Consider the following 15,230-nt stretch of genomic DNA (forward strand, 5'->3'; position numbering starts at 1 on the left):
CCTGGGGGTGGGTATTAAGGAGGGCACATACTGCATGGAGCGCTGGGTGTTATACGCAAACAATGAATCATGGAACACTACATCAAAAACTAATGATGTAATGTATGGTGACTAATATAACATAATAAAATAAAAAAATAAGAAAAAAAAAAACCACCAAGTACTGCCCTTACAAGTGACTAAGTAAATGAAGTGGTAGCAGTCACTAACACGACTTGACAATGCCTGCTCCAACAGCTCTTACTTGTCCTTATATAACAAAGGCTTTAATAGCAGATCAACAGCTTTTATGTAATATATAAATAGAAAAATACAGCTGTTTTGATGTTTTGGTTTGATTCAACCACAGAGACCATCTTTGTCTACAATTCTCAGACTGCTGAAATTACAAGGGCACAGATTCTTCAATTTCATTACCCAGGGAAGTAGAAGCTTCTTCTAGACATATCCCACCCACTAGTCAGGCTTTGACTTTGGAAAGACTCTCCTCAACCTATTCAAAACACAAATCAGGGGCACCTGTGTGGCTCAGTTGTTAAGTGTCTGCCTTCGGCTCAGGTGATGATCCCAGGGTCCTGGGATTGAGCCCCACATCGGGCTCCAGCCCCACATTAGGCTTCCTGCTCTGCGGGAAGCCTGCTTCTCCCTCTCCCACTCCCCCTACTTGTGTTCCTGCTCTCGCTGTGTCTCGGTCAAATAAATGAAATCTTTAAAAAATAAATAAATAAAAACACAAATCAGACACCCAGGTGATGGACATTAGGCCCTTGTAACTATTTCCAAGAAGCACAACTAGTGGCTCTAGACTTTACCATATACTTGCTTTTAGGGATTCAAAACCAAACTGACAGTTTACATCCTAAGGATAATACTGTGTATATTTAAAATACCTTTGAAAAACATATAAAAATAAAATATCAAGATATTTCAACCAGGTATTATTCCTAACCTAACAGGACCCTTTTAAAAAACTTTTTAACCTGGCTCCTTCACCTTCAGTATACTGAGACATGTTCCTCTGACCAACTGTTTTTCTGTTGCAATGAAACAATCCTCATTAGAGGATTCTATATATAGAATATAGATTCTATATATAGAATCCTCATATAGGACTCCTATAATAGGAGTTAACCTTCTTGATCAACACCAAATAAACACAGAAATCAAAGAACTTTAAACCACCCAAATAAAAGTGGCTACAACAAACACAGCACTATCTAAACAACACATGATAGACTTGGATACACAAATCTTTTCTAGAAGTGAGTCTGATCTTTCCAGCTTTTCTTGAGAAATTTCCTATTATCCACCCTATTCGTGACTTGTGTATATACACTGCTTTGTCATATTGCTGGTATTTGGTCTTGCTAGGTGTTCCTTTTTAAAAAGTTTCCCCTGCTCTATTTATAAAAGAACTACATGTTTACTGCAGAAAACTGAGAAATACAGGAAACAGAAAATGGGAGAAAATGACCATATTTTCACCATCTTTAAAAATTTCACCTCTTGGGGCACCTGGGTGGCTCAGTTGGTTAAGCATCTGCCTTCAGCTCAGGTCATGATCTCAGGGTCCTGGGATGGAGCCCCACAATGGCAGGGAGTCTGCTTCTCCTTCTGCCCCTTTCCCCGCTCATGCTGGCTTGCTCTCTTCAAATAAATAAAATCTTAAAAAAAAAAATTCACCTCTTGACTGATACTTTATATTTCCTTCCTTTCAGTATTAAAGTTTAAATTTAAACATACCACTAGTAATATTTTACATTTCCAGTACTTAAGACTTTTTCAAAGATATCTTTATATTTACTATTTATGTTCACAACAATCTGTGGAGTAGATAGGCCAAATACAGTTATTTTGCACACAGTTTCCTCCTTGGGTAGAAAGACTACAGGCTTTCAGTAAGGCTGCATTGCTGGTTGGTGGTGCAAAATCACACTTAACTTGTACAAAACTGTTTCCAATCTTCAGTGGAAAAACAATGCTATCAATATAATAAACTTCTGAAAAGTAAGAATACTTATCTTGAATTGAACCAGCCTAATACAATTCAACAAAACAGATGCTTTGAATCCAGCACCTGTCTGGGTCAGATACAGTAGCTCCCAGATATGTGTGGTATATATGCATGGACAAAGAAAATAGGTCCTACAAATGAGGTTCCATCTAGACTCTAACTGTAACTAGTCCATACTCATAAAAAGTAGAGATCCAGATACAATATCAACTTTGTTAACTGGTTCTCTGACCTTAAGTCACAAGCAGTCGGATCCCAGTTCTTTTGTTTGTGGATAGAGTTGAACCTGACAAAGTCTAGTCTCTTGCAGTTTTTAAAATGTACATGATTCTATACATCTATTCACCTAAGAAAAAAAAAGCTTTTTGAATGAAAGCATATATATTATGTAACTCTGTCTATACTTCCAGAAAACAAGATGTGCCTATCCACAGAAGTGGCCATCTAGTGAAGAATTAACCTTACTCAAAAAGGTCTAGCCTTTGCCCTTGGTTCCTGGGAGGTGATCTCTAAGCTCCTGGAATGTCCTGCTTGATAAATGTCTTTGTTTACGTAGGGACTATGAGCCACTCCAAATAGTCTAACAATGTGATTTATGGTGGAAGCTCTGGGTCATGCATCATCGACCTCCTGAGAGACTAGAGACTAAAGGTCAGCCATGTGGGCAGCCAACCACATCTGTATGACCAAACTCCAATAAAAACTCTGGACACTGGGGTGCCTGGGTGGCTCAGTTCTTAAGCGTCTGCCTTTGGCTCAGGTCATGATCCCAGGGTCCTGGGATCGAGCCCCGCATCAGGCTCCCTGCTCAGCAGGAAGCCTGCTTCTCCCTCTCCCACTCCCCCTGCTGTGTCCCCTCTCTTACTGTGTCTCTCTCTGTCAAATAAATAAATAAAATCTTTAAAAAAAAAAACCCAAAAAACACAACACTCTGGACATTAAGGCTTAGATCAGCCTCCCTGGTTGGCAATACTGTGTGTGTATTGTCACTTGTTGCCAGAAGTTAGTGCTGTCCTAGACTCCAGTGAAAGAGGACAACTGCAAGTTCCACCCGTGTGTGCCATGTGCCTTTTCCCTTGGCTGGTTTTAATCTATACCTTTCACTGAATAAATCATAACCATGAGTACAACAGTTTTCAAGAGTTCTGAGTCCTTCTAGTGAATTACTGAATCTAAGGGTGGTTTGGGGAATCCCCAAACTTGCACTAGGTATCAGAAATGAGAGTGGTCTTGGAACTCCCAAACTCTGGAGTGGCAGAATGACAACTGTCCTCCAGTATTCATTCTCCCTTTCTTTCTTTTAGTAATAGAACACCTCTCCCACCCCCCTGAGTGAGAAGCAGAGTTACCAACTAGAGACTACATTTCCTAGGCTCCTTTAAAATCAGGCATGGCCATGTGACTAAGTTCTGGCCAGTGAGATATGAGGAGAATAATATGTGTAAAAAAAAAAAAAAAAAAAAAAACTGTGCCATCTTCTTAAAGGAAAGTATTTCTTTTTCTGTTATGCGGCTATGAGGTAACTTGGCTTCAACCTGAAAATGAGAATACCACAGGGGATGGCTAAGCAAACAGAAGAAATCTGAGACCATGAATAGCCTTAAAAAACAAAAACAAAAACCGCAGTCCCTCACCCACTATGGACTGCCCACCTACTGTTACAGGAGAGGTAACTTCAATATTGTTTGCATCACTGTGTTCATAAGTTTCTGTTACAGCAGCTTAGCCTGTATCCTAATGAACAGAAGTACATTTCAGCATTTTAATATTATGATTTAGAGTCAGTATTTAAATAAACTACATACAGATAAAGAGAAAAACAAGATGTATACGAAAAATATTTGGATATATTAAAACTGAAAATGCACAACAAGTATTTGTAATGTTTCAGTTTGAGACTGATCTTATTAAAAGGAAAGTTCCTATCCCAAACAATTCAATATAACAAAGAATTTTCTCTTATCCTCTTTGTTATAACAAAAATATAAAAATATGATTGATTTCACAAAACCAGTCATTTGAATACAAGTTGAAGGAGGCGTTCTAAAAGAACTACTAATAATTTTCTTCCCTGTAATTACAGATTTCCATAGAAGGGAAAGGAAAGAAATGAAGACTGCTATTTTAATAAAGTACAAAGAACCGCCTTCTCTGACTCTCCAGGATGTAATGAAATTAACTGGTTTCTAACACCTTCCCTCAATTTTCCTGACTTTCTGAACTCCAAACCATGTGGCCCAATTGTTTATTAAACATCTCCACTAGGATATCCCACATGCATCTCAGAGTCAGCATGTCCAAAAAGCAGGGCTCAAGCTACAAAGTAAAGCAAAAGAATGTTCTTCTGCAGATGACATGGTTAAAAAATGATTCTAGAAGAAGGAATAAAAAGCCAGTGATCTTCACTAAGAAGAAGTGGTATATTCTCACAGGGAAGCCAAATAATTATTCATAGGAAAGTTCAAGGTTGCAGTAAATCAAGGATTCCAAAGGTCACAGAAGTTTAGTAACAAGGACAGAACATACCTGGAGAATAAAGGAGGTAATAACGAATAAGAGGGAATTATATCTTCAGTAGTTCTCATACTTGAGCATGCACCAGAATATTTTGGAGGCCCGGTTAACAAAGACTGCTGAGCCCCAACTCCAAGGTTTCTCATTCAGTAGGTCTGGAGTGGGGCCAGGAATCTCCATTTCTAAAAAGTTCCCAGGTAATGCTCATGTGGGAGAGCCACAGACTTTGCCTACAGTGTATCTAGAGTGGTAACTGCAAACAGAAACAAGTACTGAAGTTCAGATGAGACAAGTATACCAAGGAGAAAAAAACTGCTATAATGTAAACTAAATAGAAAGAATTTCACAGTAACAGGAGTAAATGCAACTCACCAGATCAAGGTTTTGATTAGATTACAGGTAACAAGATCTCTCCCATCCTGTGCCTTGCACTCCCTCTCCCCCATTTCCAGGTCTGAAATCTACGTTCTGAATATCATACTAAGGAGTTTGAACCTTACTTTGTGAAAGTTAGAAAAGGCACAGTAAATGTGTATATGTGAATGCTGGAGGATGGGGATGGCTGAACACAGACGGGAGAGGTTCTGCCTCCTGAGCCTAATCATGATCCCAGAGTCCCAGGATTGAGCCCTGCCATCAGGCTCCCCGCTCAGCAAGGAGTCCGCTGCTCTGATTCTCCCCCTTCTCATGCTTTCTCTCTCACTATAAATCTTAAAAAACAAACAAAAAAAACTACCATCAGCAAAACCCACTAATTTTTAAGATGATATGACATTCCAAATAGGAGATGCTACATTCCTCAAAAAACACTGGGAATCTTACTCAATGGAACAGTTTATTTAGCTAATAGACTCTATTTTTGAGAAATAATCAGTGAGTTCCAAGAGAATGTAATATAACCTTCAAATGAAACAATCAGAAATAAGATTTTCTACTGGGCATAAACAATATGCAAAAGAACATTATCAACCTTCAACACCGTAAACCTGAACAGCTCAACTCAAGAAGTACAAGTAACTCAAAAGGTGAATTCAAAATGGCAATTAAGTTACTAAAAACACTTTACAACACTAACAACCAAATGATACATCAACACCTCCACCTCACTAACATAATCTCACCTCAGATTTAGATTTCCTCTTAACACTAATAACAACCCATCTAAAACTACAAATTCAAATATACCAAAAACAAAACTTTGACAGCCAAAATTACTGAGCTTTTAAAATACTAAAAAGTATGTAGTTTATAAACTTACCTGCAACACAATTTAAGTATATGACTCAAATGAACATCCACCCAAGTTTTAAACACAATTGTATCGATAAGAGAAAATGTTACAATTTTCAACAGAAAAGCAGTCTATCTACATACATATATTCAAATGCTGTTACAATTTTTAGTAATGGAGATCACTGGGCTACTACTACAGAGATATGTTCTAGTTTCAACTGTCACAAATTGAGCAAATGTTTGTTCACACTTCTTCAGCTACTGTTGTACAAGACAAAATTTGGCTGGCCTTTGTCCCTCCTTCCTGGGATGGAGACTCTAAATCCTTGGAATTTTACAACTGATAGGAGAATCGTTATCCTTGGTGGGCTCCTAGGACATCTTTTTACATTAACATAGAACTCTCAGTGGGCCCCTAGTTTCAGGATGGGACTAGCCAGCCATACTTGAAAGGCCAGTCAAGTGAAGGGCGCCTGGGTGCCTCAGTCAGTTAAGCATCCAACTCTTGGTTTCAGCTCAGGTATGATACTGCAGTAGTGAGTGGGATCCAGCCTCAAATCCGGCTCTGTGCTCAGCACTGAGTCTGCTTCAGATTCTCTCTCCCTCTCTCTCAAATAAAGACATAAATAAATAAGAAAGAAAGAAAAAGAGAGAGAGAGAGAGAGAGAGAGAGAAAAAAAGAAAGAAAGAAAGAAAGAAAGAGAAAGAAAAGAAAAGAAAAAACAAAGGCCAGTCAAGTGATTAGAGGGCTGGGGCTTTGAGCCACATGATAACCAGCCTGACCTCCTGGAAGAGGAGGGAGCTGAAGACTGATTCACCATGTGGTCAGTAATTCAATTAATCATGCCTATGTAATACAACTCCAGTAAAAACTCTGGACACCAAGGCTTAGGTGAGTTCCCCTGGGTGGTAATCACATATCAATGTGGCAGGAGGATAACACATCCTGATGACATGGAAGCCTCAAATTTGGGACCCTTCCAGACCCCTCTCTAGGTATCTCTTCATTTGGCTTGCCCTAATCTGTATCCTTTATAATAAAACCCTAATTCCAAGTACAGTGCATGCAAGTACTTTCCTGAGTTCTGAGTCACTCTAGCAAATTATCAAATCTGAGGGAATAGTGGGAACGCCCAAATTTGTAGCCAGTTGGTCAGAAGTACCAGGTGGCCTAGGAACCCTGGAGCTTGCAGCGGGTATCTTAACGTGAAGAGAATCTTGTGGACTGTGCCCTTAATCTGTGATATCTGTCCTAACTTTGGGAAGTTTTGTTTTGTTTTTAAGATTTTATTTATTCACCCAAGACAGAAAGATACAGAGAGAGAGAGAGCATGAGCAGGGGGAGAGGCAGAGGGAGAGGGAAAAGCAAACTCCCTGCTGAGCTGGGAGCCCGACATGGGGCTCAATGCCAGGATCTGGAGATCATGACCTGAGCTGAAGGCAGATGCTTAACCATCTGAGGCACCCAGGTGGCCCTAACTTTGGGTAGTTAGTGCCAGAATCACACTGCAGCTATACAAAAGGATGTACTGTCTGACCACTCTCTTAAAGAAACTGAATGAGAAAAAGCCAAGTGAAAGCACTTTTTAAGGCAAAAACAATTACAAAAAGTAAAGGACATTTTTGGTTATGCTTTCAAAAATATTAAAGAACAAACTTAAAATATTTTTTAAAATTCAGGATAGTCCAATTTAATTTTTTTTAAAAATGCTTAAAGTAATAGAACTTATTTTAAGATAAAATTCAGAACTCTGATGAAAAACATTTAAAAGAGAAAGGAATCTAAATCATAATTAAGACTAATGCCTAAATGATAAAAATATGTTAAGCTCATTCTTAAGAATCTCAAGTGTAGAAATGATGGCCTTCAGAAAAATGTAAGATTCAGCTATTATTTTCTAACTAAATCTCCAAAAAGCTCATTTTCGCCTTGGTTATGATCAGGAATGACTGAAGCCACTAAGCAACATTTTGGTTACTCAGACGCTGGATTCAAGTAAAAATCATTCACATCACAATGAACTTTTTGCCCATCCGTAACTAATCTTTAATTCAAGCATAAAGCTACGAGACCAGAATGGTCTTTAAAAAATTACTCAAACTAGGGGTGCCTGAGTGGCTCAGTCAGTTAAGTGTCTGACTCTTGGTTTCAGGTCAGGTGGTGATCTCAGAGTCCCTGAGATGGAGTCCTGCTTGGGCTCTGCACTCAGCGGGGAGTCTGCATAAGTTCCTCTCTCTCTGCCTCTCTCCCTGCTTGCATGCTCGCACTCTCTAAAAAAAAAAAAAATACGTCTTTAAAAAAATTACTCAAACTAACCTGTGTGCATAGGCAGCTACCTGCCTACATGAGAAAGCACATTTTAACTTGACTGGATAATATCCTCCTTACTTACTAAATACAAAGATGATAAAGATTTGCTCCATAATCAACAGAAACACATCACTAATTTTTATTACTCACTTGCTACCTGAAATTTTAGCCTTAAGCAAATTTAAAGATATCCATGTTTTCTTAACTCTAATGCATCACATCTATTATACACAAAACTTTTTCAAACTATTTACAAACTGACCTTCCATAACACACATGCTTTGACTTGTTCCAGTAACTCTGTAATAAGATGAGGAAAAAAATGATTTTGCTGATCATCAACCTATCAAAACATTTTTCACTTAGAGAATATATAGGCATTTAAGTATAATAGCTAAATCCAAAGAAAACTTATCCACAATGAAATTACTTGCAGTTTGAAGAACACCACACATAATACGATAAAACATAATAGCAAGTTTCCAAACAGAAACCTCATTTTAATGTGCGTCAGAGCAAAGTGGTTATGACCCTGGGTTATGGAATGAGGTAGGAGTAGATTGAAATCCTGGCTCCTTTCTTGCCTGTGTAACTGGCCCCCAGGAACCTTATCTGCATCTGTTTCTTTATAACTGTGCCAACCTTACAGTGGTTATGAATATTAAATAAGGCACTGCACCTAGCGAAGAGTCTGAGGCACAGTAAATGTTTAATAACTTAGCAATTATTATTAAATTTGGGAAGAAATGTTACCCAGAGAAGCAAATTTTTGATTTTTTTCCCCTAAGTTTAAGGCCCACAGATAGGATCCTACTGGCTAAAGTTGAGACTAAGAAATAAAACATGTTCCTACAAAGAGGCATTTTACTAAAGGTATGTGGACTAAGTAAAAATAACTGGTATCAAGCAAGTGCAGTTACTACAGGGAGAATCTTAGTTTCTAACAATTCAAGGTGCATTATTAGCTCAGAGTCAGAGTGTCTATTATTACAAAGTTATTGTTTGTCCCCATTAATTCTTTCTTCTCTGTTTCTGTAAAATACTGAAGAAAAATCAAAATCACATCATGAAAAGATGGACAGAAAGGGAAAAAAAAAGATCTGACGTAGGGGCGCCTGGGTGGTGCAGTTGGTGGGGTGTCTGACCCTTGGTTCCGGCTCAGGTCGTGATCTCAGGATTGTGATCTCAGGGTCATGAGATTGAGCCCCCTGTCGGTCTCCACACTTGGTGTGGAGTCTGCTTGGGATTCTCTCTCCCTCTCCCCCTACCCCTCTGCCCTAAGCGTGTGCTCTCTCTTTCTCAAAATAAATAAACAAATCTTAAAAAAAAAAAAAAAGGTATGAAGTATAGTTGGGTCACTACAGGTTCTCATTAAGAACGAAACACAATTTTGGAGGGAAAATCCATAACAAAAAATAGCAGAAACTGAACACAAAAGATGATAAAACACCTCTCCTTTCCCAAGTACTACAGGGCTCATCCTTCAACTGGATCTTCAAGGATTTTCTGTCTTCAGCTTCCAGCAAGTCCTTTTATCACCACGGTCCTATCTCCAGCAAAACTTCAAAGGAAATATGTAAAAGCTACTCTGGTGGGCAGCTGCTAAGATAATCTCTTCTAGCATCTTCCACATATCTAAGAATGAAAAAGCTGACTTCCACATTAAGACCAATACTAGTCGCCATCCCCAACAGTTTATTTTTAATCCATTCTAGACAGCCACAAAATATATTTATTTTAAATAAGAGTTCCATAAATATGACTTTGGTAGCCAAAAATAACACCAAAATAAATATAAAATTCAATGCTTGTATCTCTGTCTCATGCAAAAACACAAAATCCTAAGTGAATGTTCCCAATTTCAAATACTGTTTCTAGAAACTATAAAATATCCCTGTTCTAAGCACTTTACATGCATTAATGCAATTATTACTCACCATAATCCTATAAGGTACACATGGTCCCCATCTCACAGATGAACAAACTGAGGCATCAAAAGATATTAACTTGCCCAAGACTACAGAATCAGTAAACAGTAGGAGACAGGATTCTGACCCAGGCTGTCTGATTCCAGAACAATGTTTAAATTAAGTATACCATTCACTCATTTAACAAGTTTTGTTGAGCATCAATCTACCAATTCAGGTAGAATTCTGAACGCTGGGGATAGAGCTGTGAGAACAAGTCACGCCCCTGCCCTCTAGTGGGAGAGAGGCCTTGAAGCAAACAAGTGTATGGAGAAAACTGATAAATAAGTGAACAGTATATCTTCACCTAGCAATAACTGCTATGAACAAAAATTAAAATGACAGCATCAAAAGTGGCAGAGGGAGGGGCTGGCTTCTATTTTAGGGATCAAGGAAGGCCTCTATGAGGTGATGACACTGACCAGCAAACAGAAGATGTAAAGGCAAGATAACCACCAGGAGGAAGGGGTGGCCCAACTAAGAGAATAGGAAGTTTTACATCCCTAAGGTAGGAACAGTTTGATTAGTTCAAGAAATGGCAAAGGACCAAGAGACTGGGGCAGGGCGATGAAGAGTCACATGGTAAGAGGTTTAGTTAGGACTGGCAGCTGCCAAATCTCGTAATGCCCCGAGGGACTGTGGTAAGGCGTTCTGATTCCATACTAAGGATAACAGGAAGCTTTCAGAGGCTTTGGAGCACAAGAATGACAGTATGATTTATGTCTTTAAAAAGCTCACTCTGGGGGCGCCTGGGTGGTTCAGTCAGTTAAGCGCCTGACTTTGGCTCAGGTAACGATCCCAGGGTGCTGGGATAGAGCACAGCGTCGGGCTCAGCGGGGAGTCTGCTTGTCCCTCTCCTTCTCTCTGCTCCTCCCGCCACTTGTGACGGCTCTGTCTCTCTCTCAAATAAATAAAATAAAAAAATAAAAAGATCGTTCTGATTCTTATGTGGGGATCAGTCAGGAAGAAAAGCAAAAGAATCAGGGATACCAGGGAGGGCACTGTCCTAACAGTCTAAGGAAGAAATACCGGAACTCAGACTAGGATTCATGTACTGTTTGTAAGCAGGTGAGACACTAAAAGAAGAGCATGCGACCCAATTGTCTCTCTAAAAAAGAATTTTTAAAATATGCTTCCTCCCTTCATCCTCATCCCCCCTTCCGGACTTGACTTTGAAAAAAAATCAGATTCTTTGTTAATATCCAAGTTAATGCTTCAGTTGGTGCTATATTTAGGAGAAAAAAAGATTAAAACATATTTCCTTCAGGGGCACCTAGGTGGTTCAGTCAGTTAAGCGTCCAATTCTTGATTTTGGCTCAGGTCATGATCTCAGGGTTGTGAGATGAAACCCCGAGTGGAGCCTGCTTAAGATTCTCTCTCTCCCTCTGCTCCCCTACCCTGGCCCCGCTCGCACACTCTCTCTAAAAAAACCAAAAACATATTTCCTTCATTTATGAGTGTTCTGTTCAATATTCTATAATGTACAATATGCCACGTACACGTGTACATTCTTGAGAAACAGAAAGAAAGAGCTTTACTATTATTTAGCTTAGAGCTCCTTCATTAACTTGGAGATAAGGAGTACCTAGCACCTCTTCTGATCAGCTCTCTTCTCATGCTTTGTTTCCAGCATATCCTGGCTCATTCTAGACTGTGAATTGCAATATAAAATATACCAGAGGAAATATGTTATGTATTTATTGAGCATCACTGTGTACCAGGTACTCACTAGATGCCTTACATTTAAAGACTCATTTAATCCTTAACTATCCAGGAGAGGAAATAATGTTTTCATTCTACACCTAAGGAAAAAACCAAATATTAGTAACTTAAATTGTCGAAGGTCACACAACTAATAAACCAGAATTCAGATCTACATCTAACTCCAAAATTCTTATCTTTCCACTACAGCAACTGTCAAAGAAAGAACTATCAAATACATGTAGTCTTCCCAACTTAATATTAATGACTAGTTTGTTGCTGGTGAGGACAGGGTTTCTTTCTTTTATGCAGAACTGAGTTTTGCAGTTTGAGTAGGGAAAATTGAGTGATCCTAACTATTCAAACACATTATTTTGAAAAATTATTTTCCACTTGAAATATCATAAACATTAATCCTAAAAGAGTGATTCCTACCTTTTTAGGAAAAAAAAAATCTTAATTATGTATTGTTTACCATAAAATAGGAGTCAAGTTCTATGGCAATAATCTAGTTTGGTATGGACTGATAGAGAAAAAGAGGATATGGACAAAAAGATAATCATCATAACACATGTAGAATCTGAGTGGCAAATAAAGAGCCTAAGAATTGAATGGAGATCCTCCTGAGAAAAATTCATCGAAGAGGGACTTTAAGTGAATCTCCAAGAATCCAGCATAGGAAACATAAGGAGGGAACCACTTGCTAGCAGCACTTGCACTGGCTAAGACAAGGCTATGTGGGAAAGCAGAGATGCAAGTTGGGAAGCAGGTCGACCGTTCTGCCAAAGGCTGGATTACTGTGTTCTCCACAGCAAGAACCAACGTTATGGTGTGCCCAGTTCTAAAGAAGAAACAGCTAACTCTTGAAGACTAAAGCGGAGAGGCCAGACAGCCGAGAGAGACACAGAATTAAGAACTGTTAAAGTCCTTAAAATTCAGTTACAGGTCCTTTTATGGGATGTGCTAGTCTACATTTTTTTCACCTGAACGATACCATTTCCACTCTATACATGACCTGCGAAGGCGTGAAAGACAGAAACTGTAAACTTACATCATCTGCAATTATTTTGTTTTAAACAAGGGAGACTCTTAATTGATATATTAAGGTATTTTATTTCCTCACAGACTGGGTGTAGGTAGTAAGTGCAATGAAATATACAAGGAAAAGCCCCTTTCGGTCTACACAGGGGCTCAATCATTTCAATAGTGAGTGGAAGTGTGAAAAGGGCACTTGTAAGGACAGTTGGGGAAAGGTGCCCTGCATATTAAGGAAACAGGTAACAAGGAAAACTAAGTGAATAAAAATTGCCTTCAGCTAGTCCAACACCGATTTGGGGACCCAGTGCGGGGGAGGGGCGTCTGATGCCGGGGTCACAGGGTGGGGGGAGGGATGGCGTGGCGGGAGGCCGGGCGAACACCAGCGCCCGGCCCTGGCCGACATCCTGCGATGCTTGATGAACCTACGACCGAACGCGCGCACGAATGAATGGCGCGGGGCTGAAAGGCCGGCCCAGGCGCCGACGCAGGAGGAAGGAGTTTGCGGCGCGGTGTGAGCGGGGCCGGGGGTGGCGTCCGCCGGCGGGACCCGGGGAGCACCGAAGGAAGGGCGCCGTGCGAGTCTCCGGCGCCTGGCGGCCGCGCGTGGACGGCGGGGTCGGCGGCGCCCGGCCCGCCGCGCCATGGCGGAGGCAGAAGAGGAGGTCACGCGTTACATAACCCGGCAGCTGCCGCGCTCGGGGACGCCGCGGGCCGCCCAGGCCGCGACAGGACGGCCTGCGCTGCCCGGGCCGGCGCGCCCTCCCCAGCCCCGCCTCAGGCCGTCCGCGCTCGGGCCGCCGCCGGGCGGGTCTGCGGCGCCTCCGGGCGACGCGTGTCCGGTCCCACCCCTCCCCCACCCCCGCCGCCGCCCGGGGGTCGCTCACCTTCCGCGTTGCCCCGGACCACCATGCCCGGGCACGGCCGCCTGCTCGGCCTCGCGGGCTCCGGCGCCGCTACGGCCGCCGCACAGTGCCCCCGCCGGGGGCCGGGAAGAGGGTCGCGGGAAGGAGTCACACCGCCGCGCCGCGGCCCACGCTCGCCCCACGCTCACGGCGGCCGGCCCTGCGCGCACTCAGCGGCTGCTCCCGCCCCTCACCTACTCTGGCGGACGCGCGCGCCGCAGCTCCGCCCCGCCCCTCCCCCTCCACGGCCTGCGCGCGCCCTGGCTCCTCCCCCTTTTCCTCCCCGCCTGCGCCAGTCGGCCAGGCACGCGCGGCTAGCGAGCCGCTGTCCCCGCCCCGGCTCGCACTCACCCCCGCGCGGCGCACGCGCCCGGCCCGCACCCTGCCCCGGGCGACTCCCGCACCGCGGGCGCGGCGCCTCGGAGCTCTGCGGTTGCTGGCCCGGCCCCGCCCCGCCCTCGCCCCGCCTTCCCGCCACCGCCCGCTGGGGGCAGCACCTCTCCGGCACGTGACCGTCTCGTTCGCGGCGGCGGGGAGGAGTGCGGCGCGGGCCCGCCTTCCGCATCGCGCAGCCAGCCCTGAAACCCCGCAACCTGTGCGCCTCCTGCTTGGGTCGCGGCGCTTCCGCTGCCTCTTCCGAGGGGGCGCTGCCCTCGCTTCAGAGAGTCCCCGCCGCCCCCGTCCCGCGATGGGCTCCCTACTCTGGGAGGAGACAAGTGCGGGGACCGACCATGCTTTAAACCCTGGTACTGTCTGAAGATAACGAGAAACACACGGGTCCCCTCTCCACAAGCGATTGATTTACAGTGACATCTAGCGGAGAAAGGGACACACACATTAACTGACACTTTCCTCCGTCAGGGAGCAACGGAGAATCATGGCCCACGTAGGTTAGCGAGAATGAACACTGCACCACGGGGTGTAAGCGATTCATTGCCAGCTCCCGCAGGGATACAAACACCATTTCTTGTCCTATGAGTTTCCGCCCGGGATTGCTCCTGGATATTTCTACAGCAGGTATCCCATCCCACGTGCAGCCCTGGGGTTACACGCGAAAGCAATTTTCTACTAACGTAAAAAAAAAGATCGTATATTGTGTATGCTTAAACACAATTTTAATTGAGGGCCTTCCGGCAAAAGACAGTTGTTCCATAAGGACCATTTCCCCCCTTTTGGCAGTGCCCCTCTGCCAAGAGATCCCACAATGCTATTATAATAGTCTTTATTGTTGTAATGAACAAACATGAAGCGAACCTCCGTGCAAAAGCTCAACACTTTTTCCTTATTCCCTTACTAAGATACTTGAAGAGTTTGCACGTACTTAGGAAACCGTACTCTTGAAAACTGATTTTGCAGAGCTGAGACTTAAACACTGGTAATTCAGAGGATATTCGAATGACTTGTTTCTTTTATTCTAGCCTTTTCGGGTTTTGCCATTTTATAGACTTACAGATACACTTCAACTTCGGTTTTCTTGTCTCTAACCTAGCAAAATCAGGTGGTGTGTTTTTCTGAGACGTCATAATTTAATACAAATGGCGTAATTTCAG

General features: G+C 42.6%; 1 protein-coding gene across 1 annotated transcript in view; it reads right to left on the reverse strand.

Annotated features, from left to right (window-relative positions):
- The window catches only part of REV1 (REV1 DNA directed polymerase), a 101,178-nt gene extending 87,333 nt beyond the window's left edge, over positions 1-13,845 (reverse strand). The window contains exon 1 of the mRNA XM_021701189.1: positions 13,663-13,845. The gene's annotated coding sequence lies outside the window, so the exon portion shown is untranslated. The remainder of the gene's footprint in view (positions 1-13,662) is intronic.
- Between the last annotated feature and the right edge of the window lie 1,385 nt (positions 13,846-15,230).

The sequence above is a fragment of the Neomonachus schauinslandi genome, chromosome 10 (genome assembly GCF_002201575.2).
Source record: "Neomonachus schauinslandi chromosome 10, ASM220157v2, whole genome shotgun sequence".
NCBI lineage: Eukaryota > Metazoa > Chordata > Mammalia > Carnivora > Phocidae > Neomonachus > Neomonachus schauinslandi.